This window comes from Rhamphochromis sp. 'chilingali' (assembly GCF_963969265.1).
Source record: "Rhamphochromis sp. 'chilingali' genome assembly, chromosome: 1".
Lineage (NCBI taxonomy): Eukaryota > Metazoa > Chordata > Actinopteri > Cichliformes > Cichlidae > Rhamphochromis > Rhamphochromis sp. 'chilingali'.
This window is the reverse complement of record NC_137929.1, coordinates 4,519,042-4,535,385: the sequence shown is the minus strand read 5'-3', so window position 1 is coordinate 4,535,385 and position 16,344 is coordinate 4,519,042. Positions and strand designations below refer to the sequence as shown.

General features: G+C 42.3%; 2 long non-coding RNA genes across 3 annotated transcripts; both read right to left on the bottom strand.

Annotated features, from left to right (window-relative positions):
* Positions 1-7,450: 7,450 nt before the first annotated feature.
* Positions 7,451-9,614, bottom strand: LOC308399407. 2 transcript variants are annotated; one of them, XR_013972159.1, is made up of 5 exons: positions 9,329-9,614; positions 8,236-8,365; positions 8,084-8,144; positions 7,861-7,973; positions 7,451-7,600 (listed from the first exon to the last, which is right to left on the bottom strand). It is a non-coding gene; the product is annotated as an uncharacterized lncRNA (long non-coding RNA). The 2 variants fall into 2 exon arrangements; XR_013972158.1 differs by having other exon boundaries at positions 7,451-7,973.
* Positions 9,615-14,573: 4,959 nt separating this feature from the next.
* Positions 14,574-16,344, bottom strand: LOC308399268. Its single transcript, XR_013972098.1, has 3 exons — positions 15,965-16,344; positions 15,782-15,875; positions 14,574-15,443 (listed from the first exon to the last, which is right to left on the bottom strand). It is a non-coding gene; the product is annotated as an uncharacterized lncRNA (long non-coding RNA).

Here is a 16,344-nt window from a genome sequence, read left to right as displayed (position 1 = left end):
AGTGACTGTCCATTTTGCGACCATATATGGTGGGGTAGACTGAAGTTGAAGGCATGTGAGAACAGACATAACATTCTTTTTCATCTATGGTGTTGTGTAGGTATCGGTACCAGGCATTGTTCATCCAAGGGTGAATGTGATCTTGGGTCATCTCAGTTAGATGGGAGTTGTCATGGGTCCACCTTTTGAGACGGGGAATAGTTGGTATTATTCTGCGGGCTCTTCCAGGTATCAGCCAGAGGAGCATCACCCCTAAGATGACACCGGCCACCAGACAGATCAGGCGGCACATGAACCGTTTCCGTTGAAAGTGACAAGCACTTAAGCATAGCAGCTTTGGGGCTGGGGCTGGTGGCTCTTCTTCTTCTAGATTCATCATGCTGGCTCTCTGCATTCTAGGCGTCCCCGGTGTTGTCATTGGTTCCTCTCTTTGGTGGGATGGGTCACTCTTTATTATGTGTTTGTTCTTCAGGGCGACCAGGCACACCTGAGCTCCAAGTGAGGAGACCACTGGCGAGAAGGTAAAGGGCGGGGTATACCCAATCAGCCCTTTCCTTCACCAGGGGATCACTTGAGAGTCGGGGGAACCGGCGTCTTATTGTGGTGCAAACACTTTCTTCACGTGACTTTGATGGATCCAAGAAGGTCTTTCAGCGATTTTACAAGCTGTTGGTGTAGTAAGCAACACCTGATGGGGACCCTCCCACCTCGGAGCACTCCAGTTTTTCCGCTGGAGGACTTTAATCAGAATCCAATCACCGGGGTTCAACCTGCAAGAGACTGGAGATAGATCACTCGGCAGTTGATTGTTTAAAATCACTTCTTTATTTTCAAACAGTTTTGTCATCCATTCTGCCATTGTTGTTTCTGCAATGGATTTATTAATTGGCTCGCTCGTTATGGGAAGAGGGAAGTGTCTGCCATGTACAACTTCAAATGGCGTTAGACCACCTGCTCCTTGAGTTATTCTCATCCATAACTTAACTAAGCTTAGACATTCAGGCCATGGTTTTTTAGTTTCTTCCATACATTTTCTCAATCTTTGTTTAATTGTGCCGTTAGTTCTCTCGACTAATCCTGCACTTTGTGGATGATAAGAACAATGATGTTTTATGCTGAAGCCTAGAGCTTCAGAAACTTTACTTATCACTTCATTTACAAAATGTGTGCCATTGTCTGATCTTATCAGAGACGGAATGCCATATGTTGGAATGAAATGGTTGCACAAACATTTTGCTACTGAAATTGCATCTGCTTTTTTCACTGGGTATATTTCTGGCCACTTGGAAAATACATCTATTATCACAAGTGCATACTTGGAGGATTGAGATTCATTTAGTTCTATAAAATCCATGTGGATAGTATGGAATGGGTGTGGCGGTTTAGGGAACCGGCCTCGCTTTGGTCGTAAATTACCTTGAGCATTGTGTTTTTGGCAAATCATGCATGTTCTAATAAACTCTTTTGCTGAACTTTCAAAATTTTTTGTATAGAACTGTTTATTGAGTATAGAAACCATTCCACCCGTTGACACATGCGTTCTGCCATGTGTCACTAATGCAGCAGTTTTATGCAAATTTTTTTGGAAGGACTGGTTTGCCATTACACATCATGAGATTGTCTTTTAATTCTGCTCCATCTTTCAACCAAGATTTTTGTTCACTCAGCGATGCTGTTTTCTGTGCATCTGCTAGTATTTCTAATGGTATTAAATCTATGGTTTCTGTTGTTAAAACATCAATGTGTTTTTCTGCAGCTGCTTTGGCTGCTTTGTCAGCAAAGTTATTTCCTCTTGTTATTTCTGTGTCATCCTTTTGATGAGCTGCACATTTGCATAGTGCTAATTCTTTTGGCAACGTTATTACTTCTAATAGCTTTTTTAGAAGGTTTGCATGTTGAACTGGGTTGCCTGAGGATGTTGTCATTCCTCTGTTATGCCATATTTTTGCAAAATGATGAACTGCTGAATAGACATATTGGCTGTCTGTGTGTATATTGACACTTTGACCTTTGTACAGTGTACATGCTCTGATGACTGCGGTCAATTCTGCGCTTTGAGCAGAGTTTGAGGAACTGAGAGCTTTCGCCTCTACCACTGTATCAACAGTTGTGACCGCGTAACCCACACAATTTCTACCGTAAATATCTTTTGACGCTGAGCCGTCCACAAAAACATTACTGAAACTGCTCTGGGGGGAACTGTGTATATCATTGCGAGGCTTTGTGTCTTCCTCTAATTTTTTAATGCAACAATGTTGTTCTCCATCCAGAGGGGTCGGCAAAAGTGTGCTTGGGTTTAGCTGGCCACACTTCTCTATTGTGATATGTGATTGTGAAAGTAAAATCCCCACATAAGAAAGTTGTCTGGCATGTGTGAGGAAAGAGAGATTTGCTTGGAGTAAAATAGAGGTCACAGCATGTGGGACTTTAATGATCAACTTATGTCCCAAAACAATGTCTGCACATTTTTTAACTGCCTCTGCTGCTGCTGCGCACGCCTGAACACAGGTAGGTAATCCAGCAGCTACAGAGTCAAGTTTGCATGAGTAGAAAGCTAATGGGCGTTGTTTTTCTCCAAAAGCTTGAGTTAACACTGCTTTCATGTACCCTCCTGCACCATCAACATGGAGAACAAACTGTCTTTCATAATCTGGTAACGCTAAGACGGTACATGTCTGCAATGCTATTTTTAAATCAACAAAAGCTTTTTCTGCTTCTGGGGTCCATTGTATTTTGTCTTTTAATGCTAGGTCTTTACCATAAATGAGGTTCTGTAGTGGCTGGGCCAGCAGTGCATACTCTGGAATCCAGCATCTACAGAAATTGCACAGACCTAGATAACTCATCATTTGTTGTTTAGTAATTGGCTTTGGAGCATTTTGTACAGCTACTTTTCTGCTGTCTAACAGCTGTCTGCCTTGTCCTGTTAGTTTGTGGCCAAGGTATGTCACTTCCTGGCTCCACAACTGCAATTTATGCTGTGATACCTTATGGCCTTGCTCTGCGAGATGTTGCAAAACTGTCAGTGTGTTTGTTTTGCACTCATCCTGTGTATGGCCTGTAATCAATATATCATCTACATACAGCAAGAATTGCCCTGGAGCAGGGAGGGAGCAAGATGACATTGATTTTCTCAAAGCCTCTGCATAAAGAGTGGGGCTATTCTGGAATCCTTGAGGCAACCTTGTATAAGTATACTTTTGATTGTTGAAGGTGAATCCGAATAGCTTCTGTGAGTCAGGGTGTAGAGGCACAGAGAAGAAAGCATTGGACAAGTCTATTACAGAGAACCACTGTTCTTTCGGTGTTACCTGATTTAAAATTGTGTGTGGATTTGCAACCACCGGAGGTATTTGCTCTGTTACCTCGTTTATTGCTCTTAGATCATGAACTAGGCGATATTTTCCTGTATTAGCCTTTTTTACTGGAAAAATTGGTGTATTACACGTGGCTTCATTAGTTTTCACGAGAATACCTGCTTTTTGCATATCTGCTATGACTGGTCCAATTCCTTCTCTCGCCTCTGCACTCAAAGGATATTGTGGTTTCACAGGCCTATATGTGGTTGTAGTTTTCACCACTACTGGATCTGCTTCTTTTATTAGGCCTACATCTGTGGGTCCTTGAGACCATAATGTTTGTGGTAGCTTTTCTAGTTCAGGATGTGTTTCAACTGTTAACACTTGTCATTCGTCTTGCTCTGTTGTGGCTAAATGTGTAGCCGGTGTGGCTGTCACCGGCCAACACAACGTGAGTCTCATGCACCCTGTTCTACGGCCTTTTTGCCAGCCCTCACACTCTGTTTTGTCATATCTGTCCATTTCTACATTTCTCAGCACTGTGCCTAACTCAGACCAAGGTGTTTGGTCGTTGCATGCAACAGATACATGAGGGTTCAACATTTTATTTATGCGTTGCACTGCATCTGTCTGTAACACTGAGCATACTGCGTTGCCACTCTGTGTTACATACAGGTGTTGTAGGACTAGTTTTTGTGGTCCTAGTCTGTGCACTTGCTGATCATAAATTTTGTCTGGGCCTGGGACATGTTTATACCACAGGGTGTTGTGGTATGCTGCTGGGTCCTGCCTCTGTGAGTGTTCAGGTAAGTACACATTAGCCTTGGCTTCCAGAGGTTCAAGTTTTGGTAAATCTAAGGTCCAGTAATAATTTGGCTCACCTGAACCTTCACAAACAAAAATGTCTTCAGTTTGGCTCTGACTTTCAGAGAGTAGGAGTCTGGCTTGCATGCCACTTTCTTCAGGGATAACTCCTATTTTTAATTTTGTTAAAGCATCTCTTCCTAACAAATTTAGTGGACAAGATGGGTCATAGATGCACTGGTTTTTGCAGCCACGACCACTTTCTCTATGTGACATAAAGAGGGGAACGGTTAGCTGTTGCAATGTCACATGTCCTGAAGCTGATTTCACAATTAAAGTGTCTTTTGAGAAAGTTACATTTGGGACTTCTACTGTTAAGACAGATCTACACGCTCCTGTGTCACAAAGGAATTTTACTGGGACACCATTCACGTGTACTATAACCGTTGGCTTTGCTTCTGATCCTAGCAGTAGTTGTTCAATATTGTAAACTTCCCCTTCACTTGTTTCACTTCCTTCCTCTCGTGCTAGTCATTCATCACGGCGTCTGCGCCTGTCATCATCACTTTCTTGTTCCTGGCTTACACTTCTACAGTCTCGAGCAAAGTGCCCGTATTTACCACAGTTATAACATTGTATATCTCTTTTGTCTCTTCTTTGTCCTACTTTCTGCTTTCCCTTACGTGGCTTAAAACCTGCTGTGTGTTTTTGTTGTCCTGAGAAAGCTATGAAGCCTGTCTCTGGGTCAATCATGAAAACTCCTTCTGTTTTTTCTTTCTGTTTATGCACTTTAACTGCATGCTCAGCATATTGCAGGGCGTCAGGCAGAGTGCCTGTGTTTTGTGTCACCCAGTGTTTGTCTACGTGTGTTTTTATTTTGGGCATTAGGCCATTCAGGAAGGCATTTTTTAATTGTTGTTGAAAAGCAGACTGTGGATTTGGATCGTAATTCAGTCCTGAATTTTGCCCGAAAACAGGACGTAAGCGATCCAGATAGTCTGATGCTGTCTCTCCTTCCTTTTGTTTGCACTCTCCTATTTTTCCATAATCTGGCCTTGGGGCTAAATTGATTTCTATTCTGCCGTACAAGTCATTCATTTGTTGATCTAACTGAGGAGTGTCTGGTCCTAGGACATCACCGTTTTGGTCGTTTCCTGTGTAGGCTCCTCTGACTCTAGGAAAACGTAAACCTAATAAATCTTGAAGAACTTGGAGCATCTCATGACCATTCAAACCCCACCCACGACGAATCAATTCTACCGCATGTCGCCACTGTTGAAAACCTTCATTAAGGGGTGGGACATCTTTTAGCACATTCTCTCTGTCCTTATGGGACCAGGGTCTGAATGCGTATATCAGAGGTTCTCCATCTATTGGTATGATTCCTTGGGCGTCTACAGGCCCACTGGGTTGCCCATACCTAGGATTTGATAAGGCAACCATTGGAAACTGACCTACAGTTCCCTCTTTTTTGTAGTGATTATATTTAGTCATAAGATTAAGCTGATGTTTTGCCTCAGCATAGGGATCTGGAGCAAAAGGGTTGTGAGGAGAGATTACAGGAAGCGGTGACGCAGGAGTTGGTGCAGCTGCTGCTGCTGCTGCTGTGTGTGTGGGCTGAGAGGAGGGTGCATAAGGAGGGGGGTTTTTTTCCTCTCCTGCAGTTCTCTGTTTATCTTTATTTTCTTGTTTTTGGGCACGTTTAGCACTGCGTTTATCATTTTCTGCCTCCCATGCTTTGAAAAGTCGCCATTCTGCTACACGTTTTGCTTTTTTCTTTTGACTTTTTTCCTCAAATAGTTCTTTTTGCAAAGCAGCTTTTAAAGCAGTTATTGACTCTTGATTGCATTTGCCTTGCCAGGCTGGACAATAAATTTTATGTGGATTTCTCCACCTATTTGCACTGACTTTTCCTGCATTTTGACAGTTTCTTTCAAGCTTTTCTTCATCTGCTGTTAATTTTACTTTAGTTTTAGAATTACCCATTTTGAACTAATTACGTCAGAACTGTGACACCTTCTTTGGCATGCAAAAGTGAGAATGGGTTTTCAATAACAGCCTTCTACTCACTCGCTATTCGAGTGAGCGGTTATTGATTTTACGTGATGACGCACAACCCTTTTTCCACTTTAACCAATACGTGAGTGTACACAGGAAAACAGTTTGAGAAGTGGTTCGACCGCTTATTGGGTCGTAAAAACAACTCACTCCTCTATTTCAACACAAACAAAGCGCGTTTTTGTAATTTTTATTGAGATTTTCCATAGGCCTATTTCATGTAACCTTCAACCTGTTCCGTTGCAGCCACTCCTCGAGTGACCGGAACTCGTTCCGTTACAGCTGCTACCCAGAGCAACCGGAACTTTTAATAGCGATTTCTAGATTATCGCTCTTGCCTGTTGTCTCCTTAAGTCCCTCTCTGGACTATGAGATCTGTCGGCGCTCACCAGGCTTACACTATTTTAAAGGAAAATCTCAATATCAACGTATTTTAACGCTTGATGGAATGCAGTGTTTCATATTCACCTTACTGTGGCGCTGCGTTTTTGGATCCGGTGCTCATCGGTTCCTGCAGCCGTGAAGGCCGAACGCTGACCGGAGATCGAATTCACGTTCCCGGATTTTCTTTTGCTGTGCACAGACTCTTTTCCAGCGCAGGCGTCACGACGTCAGGATCCGATGAAGACCGCTGTGGAAAACTAGACGTTAAAAATAACAGTCAGTTCTCCGGCTACGAAGGACCAATTAAATGTCAGGGGTTTAGACATTTGTTCAAAACACAAGTAAGAGAAATGAGACAACTGCAGACCAACTCAGAGAGTAATTAGAAAACGTGCGCACGGGTGAATGTCTCTCTGAGAAGACACCACCCCGAGCACAGGCTCGCTGCTTTATTTATAAGGCAAAAATGGGTTACATAGTACTTCCTCTTTTAACAGATGTTGACGAGAGGTTAAGCATTAAATCAACTTATCTGATCTTTCACACACTGGGATTAAAAATACAGAAGTATATCATGCTTTATCTGACATCACAGACATTATAGGAAAGAATGCATCATTATATCATGCTGTCAAAACATCTCAAACACTTAAGTAAGGAATGTATCAGTTTTCCTTTAACAATAAACTTGGTTAGCTGATTCTTCAACAATAGGCTTGGTTATGTGAAAATATATGAACACACTAAATATAAGGCACACTTGGTTAGAATATAAGGCCTACTTGATTATATTGTATTATAGAGATTTGGTTATAGTGTATAATGTAGAAAATCTCTTAACATATACCAACAAGACAGCGTCCATCACTGTGACAACAGCGTTTGTTTTCATTCAAAGGCTTCATGGTTTTTCCTTTAATACCTGGGGGGCCGGTCTCCAGTCAAAATGCCCGGGACCATTTTTTGTCCCAGTCCAGCCCTGGTGTCAGATCTGCATGCAGTGTCAATGAGACGATCAACAACAGATCAGACAAAACACTCAGGCGGACACTCCTCTGTAGAAGGAAACATGGAAAGTGTGAGGTAATCAGTGCACAACATCACTTTGTATTTCAGGCTGTTTTTATATAGAACTTCAGCACCAATGTAAAAGTTCTGGTTTTAGGAAGATGAAGAACATTTTCAGGAAGGATGCCGTCTGCAAGCAGAGCTGCTTGAACCTCAGCGCTGAGGTCCAGACTACTTCCTGTGAAGCCACGTGATGTAAATCTGCTGCTGTAACTTCACAGTTTACTGAAGCTAAATGCAACGTTACCATATAATCTGTTTTCAACAAAGGTTTCACTCCGTCCGGTGTTGATGGAATGATTCAGGCCGTACTCGTCAGGCTTCCCGTCGACCACACGCATTTCAGTCACAAACCCGTGACTGACAACAAGGGAAACAGCAGAAGAAAAGATGTGAAAAATACTGGATGATGATGATGGAGGATTAACCGCGGTGGCTAAACTGTTTCCTGTCTTTGTGGGCGTACTCACAGGGAAGTTTCCAGGCACGTCAGTCTTGGTGGCTAAAGTCTCCATTTTCCAACATGTATCGCTACAGGTGCAAAGACACAACATTAATCATCAGTGTAAATATTTTAATGCTGTCCAAACGGTGTTTGCTTTGTCTGTCCTCTCGCGCTCACAGAGGAAACGAGGACGCCACCTTCAACCCATCTTCAGTTGGCTCAACCATGGCCGGACTTCCTGTTGGCTTTGTGACAGCAAACCACTTGAAATGAGAGCAAACTGCAGTCAAGCACCACTTACAGCAACCTGTGGACACGCAAATGGAAAGCACTGAGAATCATACAGAAGCATAAGAGCTGTTTATTGTAACACGTGTGTGTGTGTGTGTGTGTGTGTGTGTGTGTGTGTGTGTGTGTGTGTGTGTGTGTGTGTGTGTGTGTGTGTGTGTGTGTGCACATTAATAACACACTGATGTATGTTAGTTTGATTTATGCTATATCTGAGAAAACAACTGCAGAATTTTACATCAAAGTTTCCAAAGCTGATGTTTTGTTGTTCACTCTGTTTTATATTCATATAGTTTGTTGTTTTTAAATCAGTGGACAAAATAAATATTATCACACAAAATCCAGGGTGAAACATAACCAAATAACCTAAATGGTGAAGTCATTATAGAAGTACATGTTGCAAAGGTCAGCCTCCTGTATAGACTGCTAAACTGTCTGGGGGGGCCCTGCCTGTCCTCGTTGGATAAGCTCCACCCCTTTTCCATAAGACGGAGACATTTGTATGAAAATAGATGGGCAGTAAAATAAAAAATAAAAAATATTATGGATGACTCTGTAAATCAAAGTCGGCCTGAGGCAGAAGCAGAAACCATGAGGAGCACAGCACCACTCCCACAAGGGCACGAAGTGAAGCCATAGCTGCTGAAGAGTGAAGACGTGATGATGGAGGAGATCACAGATGAAGATCTGCTGCCTGCTGACTCTTTATATAGAAGAGTGAGACTATCTCCCCACCAACAGCTGCACTTATACAAACTCCAGGTGCTGGGATGGCTTTGAACATGTGACATTTTCTGCAAACACATGGACAGTTTCATAAGCACAAAGATTATTCCTGCAGCGGCAGAATCGTATCCACTGTGTGAGAGGTGAACGTCAGACAGTTCTTAGAAAATGTAGTTTCTCTTTAAGCTTTTAACGTCTCTTTTACCCCCATTTGTCTAAAACTACTTGACAGCCCTTCATGTCAGAGGTTTATTACCTGTGCAGGATGGAGCACATGGTCTCAGTCAGGCTGGACACGATCACTCCTACAGGAAGTAAATGTGATTTTATTTCACCTGTGAAATGATGAAAAACAGCAGAATAGCTCACGCTAACAAACGGGTGTTGAAATGTTTCATTTTCTGCTGTTTCACAGGTCAAAAAGGGCGTCGAAGCAAACTGAAGCTGAGCTGCTGCTGCTGTTGTAGTGCAGCATCTGCTGTGTGCTTCATCAGAGAACCTTCTGTACACAGCAGACAGAGGCTGCTGCCACTGAAGTCCATCTGCTAGAGAGCTTTAAACACTGGTTATTGAAGTGGCTTTGATGACACTGATACACAGTCTTTGCTGCTGTCACAGGACAGGGATCCACCAGGGAGTAGTTGTCAGGATAAAGAGCCTTCGCTTCTCTAAATATAAACTGGATACTTGTAGGAAACTTTGGGAAGCAGCATTTTTCCTCATATCGTCTAAACTGAAGTTAGCTCAGGTGCTTCTTCCATACTTGCTCTGCAGAAAGCCAAAGAGTTTGGAGCTCTGCAAACATTTGCAGCACAGCTGGATGTTTGTAACTTTGGTCACCTCTGTATCATCCCTCAGATTCTTTCTGCACAGCTTTGAAACCATGACAGCACGAGTGATGCTGAGGAGACGTCCAGTTTAAACAGACCTTTATTCCTGGAACACAAACACATGAAGTGATGCTGCTAAAGAAGAACATTTAATCGCACTAATGAATCAAGCATCTGTTTGTCTGTCAGTCTGTCAACAGTTCCTCTGATCGACTTCAGACTTGGTGGGTATTTTGTTTTTGCAGCGGTCAAAGTCGATCAGCGTGTTGCTTTGTCTGCTGTAAATCTGCCTGTACAAAGGGAAACATGCATGTTTTACATGCAAACTCACAACATGGCTGCATTTTTGTGATTATGTGTATTTTATATTGATTTATTCTATTATGTTTTGTATATGAATCTTTACAAGTGTGTCGATACAAAGGCTTGATTAAAACAAAGGTCTCAGCTGTGCTGTTAGGGATGCTCTCATATTTGTTTCAAATGTAATAAATCAAAGGATTTCAGGCTTTTCATCCTTTTTATTTGTTTGGTTCTAACAGCAGCTGGATAAAAACATGCAGGTGATGAATATAATTGTGTGATATTATGAGCATTGTGAATAAAGAAAGAGCAGAGATAGTAAAAAGGAAACAGGTGATGGACGTGAGATTTTCAGAACAAAAGCTCCTCAGTGAGACGATCACCTGGACACAAGGTCAGGCAGCTGGGACTCATCTAGAGAGCAAAATGGAAAAGTGATCTGTGCAGAACATCACTGTTGATTGCAGTTATTTACATCAGACTTCTTCTCTGAGATAAGAGCAGCATTTGTGGGAAAGATGACAGTATTTCCAGGCTGGATGCTGTTTGCAGGGAGAACTGAATGAAAGTCTCCTGCACCTCAGCGCTGAGGTCCACACCTGTGAACACAGATGAGGTCAATCTGCTGCAGCACGTAGAGCTTTACTGATCAGCAGGTTCAAAGGATTCAGCAGAGCGTAGAGTCAGAGCTAAACCTGGGAGTCACTCACGCAGTCCGGCTGGCGCATCTCCATCTGAACACCTCCGGTGTCGCGGCGCGGGCGTCTCAGATGGCCAACAGCCCCCGGTGGCACCTCCTCTCTCCACGCTGGTCCTCGGGGATTCCATCATCAGGAACGTGCGGATGAGGGGGGCGCTCACGCTGTCGTTCCCGGGAGCCACTGTTGTTGACATAGTGGACAGAATTCCCAACATTCTGGCATCCCACCCACAGGTTAACCGGCTCATCATCCACATCGGCACCAATGACATCCCCAAACAGCAATCTGAGCTGCTGAAGTTGGACTTCCTCCAACTCTTCAGCCTCCTTGGTCAGTTGCAGGTGAGTGCTTTTATCTCTGGGCCCACCCCCACCTGTGGCAGAGGGATAGGCCGTTTCAGCCGGCTGCTCAGCCTTAACACCTGGCTTTCCTCCGCCTGTGTCTCCCACGGCTTGGGTTTTATTAACAACTTTGATGCCTTCTGGGAGAGGAGGCATCTTTTTGGGGCAGACGGGCTCCACCTCAACGCCTGGGGACGCCGTTTGCTGTCCGCCAATTTGGCATTTGGCGTACAGCACTGCCGCACACCGCCCTGTCACTACCCCAAACTGACATTACCTGCTGATCCGTCTGCTACTGACTGATGTCCCCTTGGTCCCAGCTCCTATATTTGTTCCACTTTTAACAGTAATACACAAAACTCTGGACTCGGACCTTTCTCTCCCACAGTCAACACAATACCCGTCATAATCACAAACAGAGCAACAGAATTATCATAAATCCAGTAACTCCAAAAACATTAATAACCTCCGGCCTCTTCAAAAATATCAACATCCATTCAACTCTATTGTCAAAAATCCACCAGTCTCAATCAGTATGGCACTTTTAAATGTCCGCTCTCTGTGGAACAAGTCTTTTATTATTAATGATTTAATTTTAGATAATAAACTTGACTGTTTATTTTTAACTGAAACATGGCTGGGTTCGGATGCACCAGTTGTTCTCACTGAGGCCTCCCCACCAAATTTTAATTTCTCTTTTTCTATTAGAAGTGGTGAGAGAGGTGGTGGGACTGCATCTTTAACCAACAACACACTCACCACCAAACAAATTTTACTTGATCATTTTACCACTTTTGAATTCCGTGCTATTGTTTTCAGCAGCCCTCCAGTTTTATCTGTCACAGTTTATAGACCACCTAAAGACAGCGCTGCTTTTATCAAGGAATTCTCTGAATTTTTAACAAACATACACTCAAAATATAACATGATAATTTTAACCGGTGATTTTAACCTGCACATAGATAATCCTTCTGACCCTGCAGCAAAAGAATTCTTAAACATTCTTCACTGTTTGGATTTTACCAGCACGTCACGCAGTCGACTCACAACAGAGGACACACTCTGGACCTGGTCATCACCCATGGGCTGTCCACCAGCGTGTCCTCTGTTGTTGACTTGGCTGTCTCTGACCACTACTGTGTGTTTTTTAACATCACCGGTTTTATTCAGCGGAAGACCTCAGTGCGAACTGTGAGGAGGCGCTATCTAACCTCTGAAGTGGCTGCAAATTTCACCAGGGTTTTAGACGAATGCCCCCCTGTGATTTTACCTGCATCCTGCGATTTGATTTTTAGTTATTTTAACAGCAAACTGAAGAAAAGCCTTGACTCCGTTGCTCCACTCACCACCAAAAAGATTAACGTAAAACATGCATCACCCTGGAGAAACGAAGAAGTCAAAAAACTCAAAAGAAATTGCAGGGCAGCAGAAAGGAGGTGGAGGAAAAATAAAAACACTATCAACCATCAAATATTTTGCGAGCAACTTAAAATGTACAATAATACATTAAGGAAGTCAAGAAATTCATACTTTGCCAAAATAATCAGTAATAACAAAAATAATCCCAAGGTCCTCTTTTCCACCATAGATCATTTATTTAACCCTGATTTTAACAGCTCCCAAAGAACAGACTCGCTCTGTGAGCAGTTTGCAGACCACTTCAGGGGAAAAATCAGCGCCATCAGATCTGATATTTTATCTAATCGTGATATGATTTTAAACACATCTGAGGGCTCGATTGTACCTGAGGAGACACTGGACAGCTTTGTCCTGGTTAATGCTGAGAACCTGCAGAAAGTTTTCTCCACAGTGAGACCCACCACATGTCTTTTAGATCCAATCCCTTCTTCACTCTTTAAAACACTTTATGGATTTTTTGAGGCTGAGCTTTTATACATGATGAATTGCTCTCTTCAGTTGGGTGTCTTCCCTGCTGCCTTTAAAACGGCGGTGGTGAGGCCCCTTCTGAAGAAGAGCAATTTGGATTGTAATGATTTTAATAACTACAGACCTGTATCCAACTCACCATTTTTAAGTAAAATCTTAGAAAAACTTGTTTTTACTCAGATTACTGATTTTCTCAATGATAGACAGATCCTGGAGATATTCCAGTCTGGTTTTAGGGTGAACCACAGCACAGAGACGGCTCTCCTAAAGGTTTAAAGGTAATAACCTAAAGGTAATAACTATTGCATTTATTAAACTGATTTGCATTAGACTGCTGATTTATTGTGAATGAATGATATTGTTTTATGATGCATTATACTGCTGAGTTATAAGAAATACTGTTCGCAGAAAGTCATCGCCTTATTTGTCTGATTAGAAGAGAACAGCCTAACTAAGCCTAACAGGGGACAGGTACTTCTGCCCAACCTGGCAGCCACAAAGTGAACTCATTTAGGTAAAGATAACCACATGCACCTAACCAGCCTGCACCAGCCTGACATTTCTTCCTCCTAAGTAAAAACCAATGGATGGATTGAACTTAGAGTCTCAGCTCAGTTTTCTATTTTGACCACCTACACCCCAAGATACTCTTTTAAAAAGTGTTGTTTTCAGATCCCTTTGAAGTTCATAAAGGGCCTGTTCATTTTCATTCAGATGTTTTATTACATAAATTTTACTGTTTTCTTTTGATTTATGCTCCCACTACACTGCACCTCTACAAACAACAATGCCACGGACTGTCAGCTGCTTTTACATGCTGTGAACATGAGTAGGTTTGATCAGAGTTTCAATTATCAAAGAAAAGACAAACTGAGCAAAAAGAAGGAAAAAAAGACCAACTTCTTCCCAACTGACAAGAAAAATACTCGTCATGTTTTCATAATAAAGGATCAGGCTCCCCATTTATGACAGCTTGGACCAATAATGTATGTTACACTGATGCTACTGTAGAGACAGGGTCAACATCTCTATTTAAATATAATTAATATACAAAACACAATAAAAGTTATACATGAATTATTCATTATTTTTACTATTGATAAAATTCATGTATACTAATCAAAGTTATACATGAGTAACGACATTATTAATAATGATTAATAATAATAATTCTAATGCCAACATGATGACTGTTCATAGCTCCTGCTTTGAAATACTGAACTTAAACATTGACCTGATGAAAGATCACAATTCACAGTGGCCCACTGTCAGAATCATTCTGAATATAAACTCATCGAGTTAATCTGAACCTTTCTCAAATGTGCTGTGAATAAATGCTGCTGCAAGCCACTGTGGGAAAGCTGTGTTATTATCATGGAAACATCTGTGACACATTCACAGAGGACGAGGACACAAAGGGACGACACGCAGAGGCTGTGTTAAAGTCAAAAATCCAAATCTTTAGTCCTAAACAGGCAGTGGTTACAAACAGGAAGACGAGCAGTCCATTAAACAGTCTACAGGGTCAAACATACAGAGAATTCAAACAGCTATTAAAAACAAATAACTGGACACTGAAAAACTTCAGTGATGTGTGAGGCACCAAAGGGAAGCAGCTGAGTATATTCAATGAATTATCTTCAAATACAAAGACAGAAACTCCTACAGGCAGCATGCAAACTGAGCAGGATACACAAAGATCAGAGATTACAAAAGAAATCAGAAAAGGATTTCAAACTTACTGAGAGCAAGGCCTCTGTTACAAATCTGTCTAATAGAAAAACATGCTGTACAGATACAATACGCTCAGTGTTCATGGTCATTTAAAAACTGGCTCTACCTGAACCACTTCAATATTTTATGAAGTCACTGAGTCGACCATTTCTACAGTTTGTTTCCTTCATTGCAGTTAGAGTGCGGCTGGTAAGGATGAAAACACACACAGAGCGTAAATTGTCTTTGTTAGTAACAAACGTCAGCAAAGAAAAGACAAAACACACAAACACTCTCATGATATTCATGAATCATTAGAAAGCATCCAAACATTCTGCTCGTGGACTTTTACAGTCTTATTTGCACTCGCTCATCTTCATAATCATCCTGATCAATACATGACAGGGGAGGCTTTGAGGTAGGCGGGGCTCTCTGCTGATGTCAGCATGAAAGGCAGGACCAGCGTCTGCCACATGTTGGTGAAACATCACAGTACACTGGCGTGGTTTCCTTTCCAGATGTTGGACGTTTGACACTTCAACGTTGAGGCCAACAAGAAGACACAGTTTTGGGTCGGGTTGCTGCAGGGTTTCTAACTGAGCAAAAGCAGAAGCACACAGACCAACAGGGATCAGATGCTGAGTGTTAGAGGAACATCTGTGCTGATCACTGAATGCTGCTGTGCTCTCTTGTTGAAGTTGGCTGGTGGGACAGTCTAATAGTGATATCCTGCCCATCGGAGGAACACTTTTAAAAACACATGCAATACTTTGTTTGTATTACAGTCACAGTTTATGTTATTTTTGTCCTTTAAAAGTGTTGCTGTACTATAAAGTCCTATAATTTGAGGCTAAAATGGCTCAGAGAGTCTCTCTCTCAGAGGATCTCCTTTGAAAGTGGAGACGGCTTTATCCGCTGATCCACGTCACTTTACCTGGATGTTTTCTTTGAAGCTGGATGAAGACTCCTCTCCCTCACTCCTGCTGCAGCTGTGTGGTCCAGTTGGCCTCTGAGGTCACAGTCAACATCTGTAGCAGAAGAGGGCAAATAAAAGTCCAGGTTACCAAAACTGGGAGCTTTTCCAAAATAGAGCGTAACTGGACTTTTTCAGCCTTACAGGCAGATAGTCGTCTGAAGCTGCAGCTTTTTCTTTTTAGCTTTTTCCAATCTCTGCTCTCGGCTTTCTTTGAGAACATGTCTGCTTTCTTGGCATGGGTCTGTCTGCTGTTGGTGAAGAGACTAAATCCACATACTCGCTACTAAGATCTCCTCAAGTAGTCTCAACCAGATTACAGTTTAAGAGTAAATGTCTCCTGAGAGTTTCACCTTGGGGAGATGCTGTCTTGCTAACATGCAATCATGAGCATTAATCTATGAGGTGAAAAAGTAATTTTAAAAGCTCCAGCCACAAGTTTTATTTCATCTGTGTTTTGGTCAGAGTCCCATCAGACCTCCAGAATGGTGTCAGAGTGTTTTCTATCCACGTGATGAGCACAG